At 36.9% G+C, this 14,193-nt stretch overlaps 1 long non-coding RNA gene across 2 annotated transcripts; it reads right to left on the reverse strand.

Annotated features, from left to right (window-relative positions):
* Positions 1-2,302: 2,302 nt before the first annotated feature.
* On the reverse strand, positions 2,303-13,570 carry LOC128250662 (uncharacterized). Of its 2 annotated transcripts, none has more exons than XR_008266671.1 (3): positions 13,236-13,570; positions 4,356-4,480; positions 2,303-3,394 (listed from the first exon to the last, which is right to left on the reverse strand). It is a non-coding gene; the product is annotated as an uncharacterized LOC128250662 (long non-coding RNA). The 2 variants fall into 2 exon arrangements; XR_008266670.1 differs by lacking the exon at positions 13,236-13,570 and adding an exon at positions 10,407-11,110.
* Positions 13,571-14,193: the final 623 nt, after the last annotated feature.

Consider the following 14,193-nt stretch of genomic DNA (forward strand, 5'->3'; position numbering starts at 1 on the left):
CATATATATATATATATACACACATATACACACAAACATATATATACATGCGTGTGCACACACACACACATATATGACGGGCTTCTTTTGGTTTCTGTCTACCAAATCCACTCACAAAGATTTGGTCGGCCTGGGGCTATAGTTGAAAGCACTTGCCAAGGTGCCACACAGTGGGACTGAACGCCAGAGCCATGTGGTTGAGAAGCAAGCTTCTTACCACACAGCCACGCCTGCACCCATATTCACACTTCATGATCTAAGTATGTGTGAGACGGAGACAGACCGATTCTGATAATGTCTTTTCTGACACAGTTATAATGTTTGTACTGAATGTAAGCCCTAAATATTAGCAATATTGAATATGCAAGAAGAGACATAGTGTAGGAAAGCAAACCGAATATATAAGCATGTGATATGTTTATTGATTGGGAATACTGTCATTTGATAGTCTAGCTCTCTCTTCCTCCCTTCTCCCGCACTCAATTGTACTTTCCACTCACACACATGTCAAAATGGTGGTACAGATTCAGTATGTTAAACTGCATTATCCTCAGCTATTGTTATTATTGTGCTGTGCCCAGTATTCCTCCTATCTTCTTCATTCAGTCAGTTCTCAAAATGGGACTTTGATTTGTGGGTAGGTTTTGTTTAGTTACATCCTGTCCTTAACTCTTTAGGCTTCAGATTATTCTGTCAAATGTAATGCTTTTTTTTTTTTTATAGGCTCAGACATGGCTGTGTGGTAAGAAGCTAGCTTCCCTACCACATGGTTCTGGGTTCAGTCCCACTGCGTGGCACCTTGGGCAAGTAACTTTGACTATAGCCTCAGGCCGGCCAAAGCTTTGAATGGATTTGGTTGATGGAAACTGAAAGAAGCCCATTATACGTGTGTGTGTATGTATGTATATATATAAATAATAAGGGTGGCTTGTTAGCAATTTTTCAACCAAAGGCAAAAATATATATGTTACTAAAGCAGCTGAGGATGCTATTCAATACCAGTATTGCTAGAAATAAGAGTCAAAACAATAAGCACCATCTTGTTGACTGACAAGGAAGGCAAGCTCCCTGTCTGGTGCTTAAGGAGCTTGCTTCCCTTGACAGTCAATAAGATGGTGCTTATTGTGGCCATGAGTTATTTTGACTCTTATTTGTGGTGCTCCAGTATGGCCAGTCAAATGACTGAAACAAGTAAAAGAATGAAAGAATTGTTTTGAATTATTTATGCAAGATTTTGATGATGTGATGTTTTGCTTTCTGAATGACATTGTAGGGTGGGTGTGAGAGGCCAAATCTGGCCAGTTTAAACATAAAACCTGTAGAATATTTAAATCAGATGCAGCAGGTGTACATGCTAAACGATTAAACTTACGGAGCAACTAACATGCTTCAGTGTTTTGTGAAGTTGTTATGTTCACTCTACTGGCATAGTTTGTTTGGGAATTTAACCATTTCTCATGAGTTTTGAGGTATGTAGGTGTATTTTGGTGGCTAAATGTGGAATTCCTTCTAATCCACTACTCATCTACTTTGAAGTGAGACTTGTATCTAATTTCTGGCTTACAAAAAATGCTGTTGGAAACTACTTAATCCTCAATAAGTTCTGAGTAATTAAGAGGAAGTTTTGATGTTTTCTGTTTGTTTAAATTTACGAGAAACCCGTTGGTCATAATTTAATCATTTTTAGTGTTTTGGAGACTAATGGATTATTTAACATTACTGCTGTCAATTACAAAACGAAAAAAAATAAGAACAAATAATAAAAATAATGTAGGCTAAATCTGCTTGGTATATATATTTATCTATAACAGCTGCTATATGCACTGGTTTTGTGCAGTTGCAGGTTGGTGTGACGCTACAACAATCCAAGCAGGTATTTCTGTCAAGGCAGCAGAAATTATTTTTATTTTATTTTTTTTTTCAAATCAGATTTATATCCATGTTAGCAGGTTTAATGTCAGACTGTAAAAGATCATGTTCTTTCTTGATAATAAAACTTAATTTATATAATAATTTTGTATTTGAATCTCATTCATGTCATAACCTCTTGCTATAGTTGATTTCAGTATATGACACAAAGGTGTTCCAAACACGACTGGAGACTTCATTTTCTTTTCTTTTTTTTTTTAATGATTTTGATTTCAAAACTAATTGGAACAAATTCTTTAATGACTTAATGGCCATTCTTTGGAATAAAGCTTTCGTTCCCAATTAAGTAACAATCAAGTTCACTTTCTTCTTTTCTCATTTTAAATGGCTGTTGTATTCTTGATTGAATATTGCACAGTAAAAACAGTAAGCATTTGATGAGGGATCCAGATATGACTTTGTCTCCATTTTATTTCTCTTTAGTAAAGGGTAAATACCTTTGGGATTAGTATGAGCAACATATATTCCATTCACATCCTTGATGCATAACTGCAGAAAACAATTGCAACATAGACAGGTGGGGTGCATTGCAACATAGCACCCCTTCCTCCACTCCCGAGAGATTAGCGGTATCATTAACCCTCTTAATTCCAACCCGCCTGAGACCACTCTTGGTTATATGAATCGAACTTCCTGGTTTAAACGTCTGTCATAATTTCATGTTAATTTATGTCTCAGCTTAAGAATGCCAGTTATTTTGCTGAATTCTTTGTTATTTCCAAAATTAATTGAAACAAAGGCAATGTATTTTAATAGAAATATGGTAATGAAAGGGTTAAATGCTATGTTCAGGAACTAGTGTGGTTTGATTACTCACAGTCTACTTAGAAATTCATTCTTAACCCTTTTGATATCAACCTGCCTGAGACTGCCTGTACTAAATTATATTTAAATATTCAAATTATAAAATCTTCATCAAAATCTTTTTAACCCTTTAGCATTTAAACTGGCCATATATGGCCCAAATATTTTACCTGTTTTATGTTCAAACCAGCCATAAGGTCTCTCACACCTACCCTACACTGTCCTTCTAAAAATAAACAATCACAACATCAAAATCTCAAAGCTACAGGCGCGGGAGTGGCTGTGTGGTAAGTAGCTTGCTTACCAACCACATGGTTCTGGATTCAGTCCCACTGCGTGGCACCTTTGGCAAGTGTCTTCTACTATAGCCTCGGGCCAACCAAAGCTTTGTGAGTGGATTCGGTAGACAGAAACGGAAAGAAGCCCGTCGTATATATGTATATATATATATATATAGATATGTATGTGTGTGTATATGTTTGTGTGTCTGTGTTTGTCCCCCCAACATTGCTTGACAACCGATGCTGGTGTGTTTACGTCCCCGTAACTTAGCGGTTCGGCAAAAGAGACCGATAGAATAAGTACTAGGCTTCCAAAGAATAAGTCCTGGGTCGATTTGCTCAACTAAAGGCGGTGCTCCAGCATGGCTGCAGTCAAATGACTGAAACGAGTAAAAGAGTAAGGTAATGCATAATTAATTCAAAACAATGTGAATAAATAAGCAATACATTTCTCAAAGAAATCTGAATGTTAAAGGGTTAAAATATGAATCAAATTATGAGATTTCTGTTGGTCAATATCAGCATAATGTACTTTTATATAAAGTTACAGAAAGCTTAGTAAGTTCCTTCAAAATCTGATTATATTAAAAATTAACTGAAATATAAATGCAGGTAATTTATTCCAAATTTAGTCATGAAAGAGCCAAGTTAGAGTGTACAATTATTTGTATCTCCTCCTGCCAAAGCTTTGTGGGTATATTTTGGTTGGAGGAAACTGTGTGTACATGTATTTGTCTCTCCCACCACTTGACAACCGGTGCTGGTTTATGTCCCCATAACTTGGCAATCTGGCAAAAGATGGTAGTCACCACATGGTCATTTTCTTTCTCAATGCATATGAATGAGGATAGTTGCATCAAGAGGTGCCGATCTCTAATAGTAGAAAGAACATGTGGAAGGGGTAAACCCAGGAAGACAAAGTGGTGAGAAGTGATCTACAAATGTTGGGACTCACAGAGGAGATGATAGGGGACCAAGTCTCTTGGCGGTTTGCTGTGTTTGAGAAGACGCGTCAAGCCAAGTAAAAGCGTGTTTGCCCTTGCAGCCCTCTCCAGCTGAGCATCCCTAATCTTGTGGGCTTGTAAGTGCTGGTGCCACATAAAATGCACCTAAAACACTCTGTAAAGTGGTTGGCGTTAGGAAAGGTGTCAGTCATAGAAACCATGCCAAAACAGACGTGGAGCTTGAACAGCCCTTCAGTTGGTCAGCTCCTGTCAAACTGTCCAACCCATGCCAGCATGGAAAACAGAGAGTAAATGATGATAATGATGATGAACTAAGAGGCAGATTTCAATTTATTTACAATTTTTATGCATAAGTTACTTTTATGTTAACACTTACCTTTATCATTCTCAGTCTTTAGTTTGGTCATGAAGTTTCATTTGCCTGGTTTTCTTAAGGGAAAAAAATTTTTTTTTTTTCCTTGATATCTGCTATATTTACACATTGTCAGGAAGTGCTGATTACTGGATAAAAGAATGTACACATATGAGTGCTCAATAAAAATGCTGTAGAGCTATGAAATTTATGACGACAGTGTTCTTCTTAAAATTGCACAGTGCTGATTAATGTTTATTTTTTACTATTTCTTTGAGGCTTGGTTTCCCTAGTACTATGTCTATAAATTTCTCTGTTCTTTTCTTTTTTACCCTGTGTACCCCTATGAATTCAGATATCATAGTGGTTGTTGTCTTCCACATTTTGACAGTCTCCGTACCTAAATCTTTGTATTTCTTCATTTTACTAATTTCTTCAACTGTGACATTGTTGTCCGTGGGGTCACCCATATCAGGATGTAAGTTTTATCCATATGGTTTTTTTAACAGTTATATCAGGACAATTTGCCTTGATGGTTCTATTGGTAGGATTTTTTAAATCCCAGAAAGGTGATCTGGCTAATTTCAGTGACTGGTTGAGGAAAGTGTTCAAACTAGTTCTTAGACAACTTTTTCCCATAGTGCTTGCAGATTTATTATTATTATTATTATTATTATTACTACTAGTAGTAGTAGTAAAGCGTTGAACTGGCAGAATTGTTAGCATGCTGGATGAAATGCATAGTGGTATTTTGCCTGTCACTACATTCTGAGTTCAAATCCTGCCAAAGTTGACTTTGCGTTTCATCCTTTTGGGGTTGATAAAATAAGTGCCACTTGGATCGGTGTAAGTAACTTTGGAATTTATCATATAGCTTCAAAATTAATCATGCAAGAATTAATCATATAGCTTTAAAATTTCAATGATATGATTGTGTAGTTTTAGAATGACATTGTAGGGTCTATGTGATAGGCCAGATCTAGCTGTTTGAGCATAAAACTGGTAGAATATTTGGGCTGGATATGGCCAGTTTAAACGCTATAATTTAGTTGGCATTACAAAATTATCCTGGTGGCAAACTTCAGTACATGATATATCACACCTTTGTATAGTGACAGCTTCTACACCTGTAATCACTATATGTCATCTAATCAGTTCAGATAAGAAGCAATGAATGACATTTTGGCATTGAGTTCCCCAGTTAGTCCTGAATGAGTAGATTTATGATCATACGCATTCCTATCGTGACCATGTCTTCTTGTATTCATCCAATGTGTTCTTCATCTCATAAAATACCAAGGTGTAATTTGAAAGACATCTGGTTGCTATATCTAGCAAGTCAAATGATGATGTAGAGGCTTCTTCTTTGGCTTGTTATAAAAGTTATTGAAAGTAATAGCTGTCTTTGTTTAGAGCAATTGTTCTCAACCATTTTTTTTAATCTATGGACCCCTTTGGTTACTATTTTATATTCTGGTGGGCTCCCTCAGCTATTCGATGTTTAAAAGCTAGTTTTACAGATACTTCTTTCAAAATTCTTATTTTGCTTTTCACACATTCACTTGAATTGTTAGCATGTCGGGCAAAATGCCATGCGTCATTTTGTTGATCTTTATGTTGTGAGATCAAATTCTGCCAAGGTCAACTTGTTGCCATTCATCCTTTCAGGGTCCATAAAATAGGTGTCAGCTGAGCACCGGGGTCAATGTAACTGACTAGCCCCTTCACTCAAATTTACTGGCCCTGTGCCAAAATTTGAAATCATTATCATGATCATGTTCGTCATTACCATCATCATCATCCTCATCATCTTCAACATAAATTTTACGTGTGCTTCTGTTGTTTACTCTGAAATCAGCCTTGATTGAGCAGACTTATGATCAAAAGAATTCCAGATGTGACTGTCTTATCTTTTATTCAGACAAAGTGTGACTAGGATTACATTTTCCAGTGTAGTGGTTCTCAAAATCTTTTTAACTTTTGTGGTGCACTGGAGATCAAACAAGTATGGAAAGTATAAAAATTTAAAGGATGAAAACTGGCATGGCTACGTGGTTAAGAAACTTGCTCTGCATTCATGTTGTTTTAGGTTCAATCCCACCACATTGCAGTGGGACTGAACAAGTATCTTCTACTTTAGCCCAGGGCTGATCAGTGCCTTGTGAGTGAATTTGCTAGATGAAAACTGGAAGTCTGTCATGTATGCAATGCAATTCAGTGCACTTATAAGTGGATGTTTCACATTGGCCCTGTTGGAGTCATTTCCATACATAATCATATTTTGTAGTAGGGGTTCTGAATGAAAGGGGAAGATGTGAGATGACCACCAAAAATGGCTGTGCAAAAGTTTTCAGCCACCTCACATAAACCAATCAAGATACAGTGTTTTAAAACAGAAAAATATCATTTATTACATAATGTTCACTTCAAGAAGTTACTGTACATTGTTAATAATTTGTGTGGCTTCCCTTAGCTTGAATAATTGCTTCAATGCACCTGGGAAGAGATGCATGCAAATTCTTCACCATCTTCACAGGTATGAGATGCCCTTCTCTATTGCTGAATAACCACAACTCTTCAAAATTGCACGGATTCTTTTGATGAACTCTTCTCTTTAGTCCTGTCCACATTTGCTCGATGATATTTAAGTCAGGGTTCTGAGCTGGTCAATCTTTCAATACGGTAACACCTTCATCAGCCACACTCTGTTGTGTTACATGCAATCTATGGCATGGAGCTCTGTCATGCTGAAAAATCTCAGCTTCATCCAAGTCTGGTATCAAATTGTATTTGGCACTATTCAAGTTACCGTCTGCTAGGTTTTAATTTAGATCACTTTAAAACAAGAACTTTGTATCATAGAATTGTGCAATGGCCTCAGGCAGGTTGATATGATATGGGTTAAGATATAATTTAAGGCTATTTAAGCCTTAAGTTATATATTTCTTTTAAAATCCACAATGTACCTTGACACCCTTTCTGGCACTTTTAAAAGATTAAATTTTGATTTGAGTTCTGATTTATGAGCCCCCAACGACTCTTAAATTGTTCACCTGTTTCATGAGTGGAACAGGATTTGCTACATCTGCTGCATGAGAAGGCAAAATTTGCAATATAGCGTTTTTATGTTTTCTTTTCTTGCGAAGTTTGAACATCTCTGATTATTTAAAAATTTTCTTTGGTATATTTTTCTAGAAAAAAAGTTTACTTTGATTCTCTCTTCTTGTCTTGACATTTGCATGCTGATTGTTAACAAAGTTATTGTTTATTCAAACACAGTGTCATTTGTTTGCAGTCCTCTGTAAAAACATGTCCTGCCATTGTGTTTATTTTCAAAGGATTTGGGACAATATTACCTTACTTGGAAACAAAATAAGGATTGGTGATAAGAGAGGCATCTTTCCATAGAAAATCCACCTCAACAAGTTTCATCTAACCCATGCCAGCATGGAAAAGTGGATGCTTACATGATGACAGAGGTGGTGGTGGTGGTGGTGTCTCTCACCTCCTGCTGATGTTCAATGGGATATCAGCTCTATTGAACTCACAAATTCGATGGAGTTTGCAAGCTCTATAAGCACTACCCTTCTTCCACATATTATCCCACTGGCTGTTATTTGGTTTTGCTTGACATATCTTAATATTCTGCAAATTCTAGCACAACCAGCTCAAGTGTATCACTGGTATTTCCATTGTGGCATAAACACCATGCTCAATCGCTCCTTCTCACAGCAAAAGGAATATTAGCTATGCAAGCTTCACTTGTCCGATAGGACAGACCCTAGGCACAAGTTCTACTGCCAAGCCAAACCAGTTTAAAATTTACATGTTCTGTAACTTGCTAAGTCACTGGCATTCTGCTGAAGACCTCATAGTGTATCCTGGACAAGTTAAACTGCCAGAACTTGGCTATCTCTAAATTATAGACATACAGGATTTTGCTTGAGCAAAGCCAGCTTACTGTGTTTTTGTTACTAGATTACTGAGTTGCACCTACTCATAGTACCTATTTATTGCTAGATGGACTTGCAAGCTAAATATCTTGATACAATATAGTATTTAGCTCGTGGTTAGTAACACTGGAATAAATCAGCTACATTATTATCACCTTTCCTTTCGTGTGTGTATGGTCGTGTGGGTAAGAAGCTTGCTTCCCAACTATGCAGTCATGGTTTCAGTTCCATTATGCAGCACTTTGGGCAAGTGTCTTCTAATATAGCTTCAGCCAATGAAAGCTTTGTGAGTGAATATCGGAGAAAGAAACTCTAAGTGTGTGTACATTTCTCTGTTGGTGTTGGTTTGTTTACATTCCTGTGACTTAGCAGTTCAGCAACAGTGACTGTGATCTCTTCAACTAAATCCTTCAAGGAAGTGCCCCAGCGCATGCATGGGCGCACACACACACACACACACACACACACACACACACACACATTTATATATGTATATATACATATACATACATATATATATATGTGTGCATTTAAATGTATATATATATACATACATATGTATATTTGTGTGTCTATATATATATATATATATATTTATTTATGTATGTATATATATATATTTATTTATGTATGTATATATATATATTTATTTATGTATGTATATATATATATTTATTTATGTATGTATATATATATATATATATATATATATATATATATATATATATATATATATATATATATATATATATATGTATATGCATATATATGTATGTCTACACATATATGTATACATATATGTATTCATATGTATGTATACATATATATCTATCTATATATATATATATATACATGTATACACACCTGTACATACACATATATGCACATACCCATATACATGCACACACACACACACATAAATACATATGTATGTATATATTGCCACAGATGTAGCTGTGAGGTAATAAGCTTTTTTCCCAATCACATTGGTCCATATTCGGGCCAACCAAAGAGTTGTGAGTGGATTTGGTACATGGAAACATCTAGCTGTGTGTGTGTGTGTCTTTGTGTCAGTTTTTGTTCCCTGTCGCCACTTGACAATCAATGCTGGTGTATTTGCTACCTGTGACTTAGCAATTTTGCAAATGAGACCAATAGAATAAGTACCAGACTTTAGTAAAAAAAAAAAATTTAAAAAAAAAAACGGGAACAATACATTCAACTAAAAAAATATATATATATATAGGCGCAGGAGTGGCTGTGTGGTAAGTAGCTTGCTTACCAACCACATGGTTCTGGGTTCATTCCCACTGCGTGGCACCTTGGGCAAGTGTCTTCTACTATAGCCTCGGGCCGACCAAAGCCTTGTGAGTGGATTTGGTAGATGGAAACTGAAAGAAGACCGTCGTATATATGTGTGTTTGTGTGTCTGCGTTTGTGCCCCCCCCCCCCCAAATCGCTTGACAACCGATACTGGTCTGTTAATGTCCCCGTAACTTAACGGTGTGGCAAAAGAGACCGATAGAATAAGTACTAGGTTTCCAAAGAATAAGTCCTGGGGTCGATTTGCTCGACTAAAGGCGGTACTCCAGCATGGCCACAGTCAAATGACTGAAACAAGTAAAAGAGAATATATATATATATTGTAGGCACCCCTGGACAGACAGATGTGTGTATACATGCATGAATAAAAGTGTATCTGTGAAATTATATATGCATGGATGTGTGTGTGTGTGTGTGTGTGTGTGTGTACATATGTATATAAATGTATTTGCATATCTATTTATATAATGTATTCCTGTGTTGATATAAAATGCATGTATGTATATGAAAGTATATATACTCGCATCACAACGGAAGAATGTGTTACTCCAGAACGATTGAATTAGCCGAGCTAATGCATATCACTGACTGTAAGGCACAGAAGAATCAGCAAGATGTAGAGAAATTCTTACCAAAGTTCCAAGAGTATCTGTCCTTCTATTGGAATTAATGTAAATGATACAGAAAAAAAAAAAAAGAAAAAAATTAGATGTAAGGAGAAAAAAAGTATATAACTTTATATAAATAAAAATACAAGGAAAAAATAGTAAAACAACAACAACAATGAGAACAGGCCTACCTGTAAAGTTATGTATAGTTGTTGTTATGGTCAAACCAAACCAGTTTCTAGCAAGTTGTTATCAATATTGGTTGCTAACTGTCCATTCTTAGAATTTCGGGCCATTAGAAACTGCTTTCATCTGCAGTTTGCTTCTTTTATTTTTTGCTTTCTTAATTTCTTTTATTATTATTTGTAAACTATTTATATCATTTACATTCTCTTTCCTCTTGTTTTTTTTATCTCTCTCTTTCTCTCTCTCTCTCTCTCTTTGATGCATTTTCTCTCATATCTTTTACTCTTGCCTATCACACACTTAGCCTTTTTCACTCTTTATCTAGCTCTTACTCTCTCTCTCTCTCTCTCTCTCTGACACATTTTTTACTAGCTCTGTCTAAACTGCCTCTCTTTTCTCTTGCTATAGTATTGTTTCCCTGCTCTCTCTCTCTCTCTCTCTCTCTCTCTCCCCCTCCCCCTACCTCTCTGTTTCTTTTCTGTATTTTCTTATCCTTTTCTTTTCATTTCTAGACCTCCTCTCTCTCATTTTCTCTCTCGCTCTCCCTGTCTGGCTAACCCCTCTTCCTTCATAATTCTTCTACTCTCTTTCTCTTGCTCTCTTCTCTTCCATAATCTTTCTCTTCACTCAACCTCTCCTTTCATATTCTCTCTCTCTCTCTCATTCTCATATTTTATCTCTTTTTTTTCTTTTAGACCAATTTGTTTTACATTACTTTTTTTTCTACCAGTCTTCCCCCCCCACCTCCTTGTCTCTCACACACACACACACTGACAGCCTTGCTCTTCTATCATTTCCATTTTCTTCTCAATCTCCTGCATTTCTCTGTTTGTTCACCCACTTTCCCCTCACACTCCCCTCTGTCATTCTCTCACACACTCTCCTTTTTTCTTTTATATTTATTAATTATGTTGATGATTATTATGTATGTTGTGCAGCTGTCGATTTAAGATAGCTTGGCTCTCTTACTCCAGTCCTGGCCTTTCTCTCTCACCCTCTCCCCGTCGTTATTTCTCTCCTCTGCAGCTCCTTTCCCTCCACAAGAAGCAAACACACACGCGCATGCACGCACACATGCACGCATGCACGCACACTTCAACTTAGCTGTTACTTCAGATCTAGCCTTTCTGTCTCATCTCATCTTGTTTCATTTCTCTTTACCTTACCCCCACCCCACTTCAAATTTCTCCTCTTCTCATCCTTCCCTCTATAACACACACACACACACAAACTACAACACATAAAAAAAAAATTTCCAAAACAAAAAACAAAACAAGTAAACACTGCATACACAAACTACCACACACGCACACACAAACTACCGCACACACACACAAACTACTGCACACACACAAACTACCGCACACACACACAAACTACCACACACACACACACAAACTACCGCACACACACACAAACTACCACACACACACACAAACTACCGCACACACACACACACGCAAACTACTGCACACACACACAGAGTGAGGATTGTGATAGTGTGTTGTATGTCTGCAGTTTACAAATCGTTCCTGTAACACACATAGCTTCTGGCTTTTTACTTGCTGCTTTCAGATACTAAGCTAATTTGTAGTCACCAGTCTTTCTCTCTCTCTGCATGTGTATGTGGGTATATATTTGTATGTATGTATATGTGCTTGTGTATGTGGGGTTTATATCTGTATGTATGTGTATGTGTGTTTGTTGTGGAGTTTTGTCATCTCTATTCTTTCTCTCTCTCTCTCTTTGTTTCTTATTCTCTTTCTCTCTCTCTCTCTCTCATTCTCTGTATCTCTCTGTGTCTCTCTCTGTCTCTCTCTGTCTCTCTCTGACTTTCTTTCACTTGTTTGTATTCATCATATCTCTTGTTAGTTGCACTACTATTAATGATAATGGTAGTGGTGGGGATGATGATGATGATGATAGCTGCAATACTGGTGACTAATGTTGATGGTTGTGGTGGTTGTTGAGCTGGACAATGTGTTATTTGTTACTGCTGATTAGTCTTCAGGTTCAACCCTAATTAAACAAATCTGTAGTCAGTAGCGTTTCAGCCATGACCCTCCTGCCTTTTTAGAGTTACGTCTAGGTTTGCCTTCATTATCTACTGTGTCCAGTCCTTATACCCTTATACTACATGGTTGTTGTTTGAGGAAGATTTGTCTGTTATTTTTAGCAAATTGAATGACGTGTAAAGGCTTTCTCGTTGTGTTATTTAACCCCAGGTCAGCTCTGGTGGGACAGACTTATGATCAAAAGCATTCTTGCCATAGCCATCATGTCTTTTTTCTCTTTTACTCGTTATACTAATTGTCCCCAGGACGACATTAGCCAATATCTAGTGTCTGTCCTTTCCTGTTTAAGAGGATATAGGGTGATTTCAGGGAAGTTTGGCTGCTATTTCTAGAAGATTAATTGACCATATAGAGCAGCAGTTCTCAGCCATTTTTTTTTTTTACCTATGGATCCCTTTGACTCCCATTTTACTCTGGTGGTCCCTCTCATAGCCATTTGATGTTTAAAAAAAATCTTTTTTATAATTAACTGTTATTAGGAATTGTATAAAAAAAAATTCAGATTTTCTCTGTTGTACATAAATTTTAACTACAAAATTTTATATGGCTCCCAACCCCCACCAAGGGTCACATGGACCCTGGTTGAGAATCACTGATGTAGAGGTTCTTTGTTGGTTCATCCTTCATTGTATTGTTATTGGTAGTGGTGGTGGTGGAGATGATGATGATGGTGCTAATGATGACGATGATGATGGTTGTGATAGCTGCAGTGATGGTAATTGTGTGTAATGTGAATAATGTGATAGAAGTGGTACTCACTGTGCTGTTGATGGTGGTGGCAGTGGCGAAATAGGCTGTAGTTAAGGTGGTGGTGATGATGCTGATGGTTGAGAGGAAGACAAAAGGCTGTGCAATGGGGGGTAGTTGTGATGAATGTGGTGGTGGTTTTGTGTTGATGATAATGATGAAGGGGGATAACTGCAATAGTGCTTGTGGATAATACTGATGGTACCACAATGGTAGTCATTTTGTCTTTGTTGTTGGTGGTGGTGGATGATGGTGCCTCAAGCAGTGGCCATAAATCCAGCTATATCTGCCCTTATAATAATTTATATTAGTTGCACAAGAAAAAAAATCCCAGGGATCATTTTCTGGAGATGGTTATCACTCCCATTTACGAGTGCGTATATTTGTTTATGTCTTGTGTTTTGTCTTTTACTCATTAAGTCATTAGACTGTGGCCATGCTGGGGTACCACCTTGAATTTTTTAGTCGAATGAATTGACACCCCAATACTTATTTTTTTTGCTTGTTTTAAATCTGGTACTTATGTCAATCCCTTTTGCCAGACTGCTAAGTTACAGGGATGTAAACATACCAACAGCAGTTGTTAAGTGGAGATGGAGGACAAAGACACACACACACACACATATGTGACAAACTTCTTCCAGTTTCTGTGTATGAAATCCACCCACAAGGCTTAGGTCATTCCGAGGCTGTAGCAGAAGACACTTGCCTAAGATGCCACACACTGGAACTGAACCCAGAACCATGTGGTTGGGAAGCAAGTCATGCCTGTGCCTATCCAGATATATTTATAATTATGCCCCCTCTTTTCTTTCTCAGTATTTATGTAATCTAATATATTGAAAAATTATTTGATCCTCTTTTTCTTCTCCAATTTTATTTGGGGTTCTTCAGCTCTTATTTCTGCTAATCAAATTCATCTCCCCTTTCATTTTGTACCATTAAAATTAATTTTTTACCTTTTCATTTC

This window comes from Octopus bimaculoides, chromosome 24 (assembly GCF_001194135.2).
Source record: "Octopus bimaculoides isolate UCB-OBI-ISO-001 chromosome 24, ASM119413v2, whole genome shotgun sequence".
Lineage (NCBI taxonomy): Eukaryota > Metazoa > Mollusca > Cephalopoda > Octopoda > Octopodidae > Octopus > Octopus bimaculoides.